We start from the raw sequence: 2,594 nt of genomic DNA on the forward strand, positions 1-2,594 counted from the left end.
CCAGCAGCTCATTCCTTCTCTCAGACTGGAAATCCGTACTTGAGTGATGCTGCTGTCATCTCAGGTCTGCTTATAGATTCCAGTACTCTGCCCTCAGTATGTTCAGGCTTTAGAAGAATGCCTCTCACCCTTTTAGGCTCTCTCCATCCCCTGCTTAGGAAGATACAAAATGTGATGCCCTCCGCAGTAAAGATGGGTTCCTGAGTTGAAAGAGGAAAGGTTTCTGAGCTGTTTAGATTTCTGAAGATCTGGCATTGAATTAGTGAAATGCTGGAGCTGGAAAAAAAATGGTCATATGAAAAGGGAAGAGATTATGTGCTCTGGTTTTGTTCTGTGCTGTATTTGGTTCTCTTTTCTCTCCCTCCCCTTTTCCTTGTGTCTTTATGGTTATGTTTGAAAATGTCATGTATTGACTGTTGCTTTGGGGACGCTGCCAGGTACGGCTGGAGGTCTGGGGATTGGTCCAAATCCTGTTAAAAGCAGTTGAGCGTTGTGGCTCCACGAGCTCTCCAAGGAAATGGATTTCTTTGTAGATTTACAAAGACTGGTCAAGTTACCTCAGTATTTTAGTTTGTACAAGTCTGTGTATTGATGTTGTAAGACAATATATTAAAAATTTGGAATCTGCCATTCCTTCTATTGCTTTTTTGTGTTTTGTTACAAACGTGTAAGATGTGGAGTCCAGTAAACTATTAGTGAAAAGCTCTCACAGTTAACGATCTAGATAGAACAAAATAACTTGCCTTCTGCATTACATTTTAAGTCCTCAATTATGTGATCAATATACCGTTTAAAAACAGATAATCCTCATTCTTCTTTTTTTTTATCAACCTCAGATGACATGTAATGCTGTTCTCTCTGCAAATAAATTAATTTTTACACAAGTTGCATCAACTGTTGTGAGTTTAATGCATGTACTGTGAAAGTCAGACGATTCCTGATGTTGTGAATTAAACAATGACAACGAGACAACTTAGCTTTGAGCTAAGACATTATATTAAGTATTTTGCTGACTGATTATTAATGCATGACTGAAAAGAATAAAAACTTATACATGTGGAAACACTCGGGAGATGTAACGGTAGCTTCTGATTTACTAATGCTGGATTAAAGACGTAAAAAAGTAGCATTTCAAATTAGAGATCTCGCATGTGATTTCATTTTCTTTCAAAAACACTTTGAAGACAAGTTATATTTTCTTTTTTTTTTTCTTTCTGGACCTTTGTGTCTGAGTACTGGTATGATTGGTGATCCAAGCAGTTTTTACACAGGAATTAGCCATGCCAAAATTGTGTCCATGCGTTAGGATATTTTTGTTTCGCATGTAATTGAGAAACCATAAGGTAAACTGCAATCTCCTTTCAAATGTCCATGGGAAGAGGAACAGTTTGTTCAAAATGACACTGAGAAGTTTCTGGCCCTGGACTTCCCCTCCGTGTGTGCTCCTTTTGGTAGTCAAGATCAGCACCAGGAGAAGCTGTGATTCTGGCAACTTCCACAGCATTGATGGGGAAAGTGTTCTCTTCCAGATTATTTTTTATTGTTGCAGTATGAAGGAATAGTTGAGACAGATGTTGTAACAGTAAGATGTCCCTGTTCTAAGGAGATATAACTTTTAATTTTTAAGAAAGACTAATTATGCAAGGTGTTGTGTATTGCCTGGTTTCATGTATTTTCCTTAGGATAACCTGACAAATAAGTGTTTAGTGCCCAGATTGCCTGTATTTGTGATGATCAAATGTGCTGAGTTCTGAACATGATGCACATGCCACACGGTGAGTCTGTGTGCTCGCTGTGTGCATGCAGAGTGCAGCGTGGCCACAACGTCCCTGACCTGTGACACAATGCATGTGTGGACCTTGGGCTTGGAACATCCAGGCCCTCATCCATGTGCACTGCTGCCCGAGGTACTTTGGGTGTGGAGGTTCTTACTGACAGTGGGAAGCTTTTGTTTCTTCTGGGCATGGTTTCCGCATAGAAAAAGAAGACATTGTCATTTTCAGGAGTTCCATATGCGCAGCATCCGTAACCCCACAAATCAAGTGAACAAATGCTGAAATGTAGCTTCTTTGTGAAGAACCACTAGTATTATTATAGCAAAGTGTGTGTGTGTGCAATAAAACAAGAAAAAAAGTGCAACACTGGGCAGAAACAGTGATGCTGTAATTGGTGAATGTTAAATTCCAGAAAAATTGTGTTGTATGTGATTACACAGTATATTTGTTGCAGTCCACCAAGAGACTTTTCAAACTTGTTTACAATGCATGCTATGTTTTTATGTTGAAACTTCCATCTTACCTTTACTTATACATATTACATAGACAATTAGATTATTTTTCTTGTACTTACTGTTCATTATCTTTGTGTTTTATATTCAATTTCTTTCCTAATATTTGTAGATATTTGAGTAAGTCAATCAGACTGAGTGTTGCATATCTGTAAAAATGTTTATGGTGTTTGAATAGTGTCAGTGGAAATGGAAGCCTAAAACAATTTCCCCATTGGGTCTGAAAGGAAGGCTTTAGTTCTGTGTTTCAGCATGAAATGGTGTAAATCCAGTGTGTCTTCTCTTCTTTTCTCTTTCTTACCAGGAC

The sequence above is a fragment of the Cyrtonyx montezumae genome, unplaced genomic scaffold (assembly GCF_038088225.1).
Source record: "Cyrtonyx montezumae isolate F1298 unplaced genomic scaffold, pur_monq_1.0 scaffold_1, whole genome shotgun sequence".
NCBI lineage: Eukaryota > Metazoa > Chordata > Aves > Galliformes > Odontophoridae > Cyrtonyx > Cyrtonyx montezumae.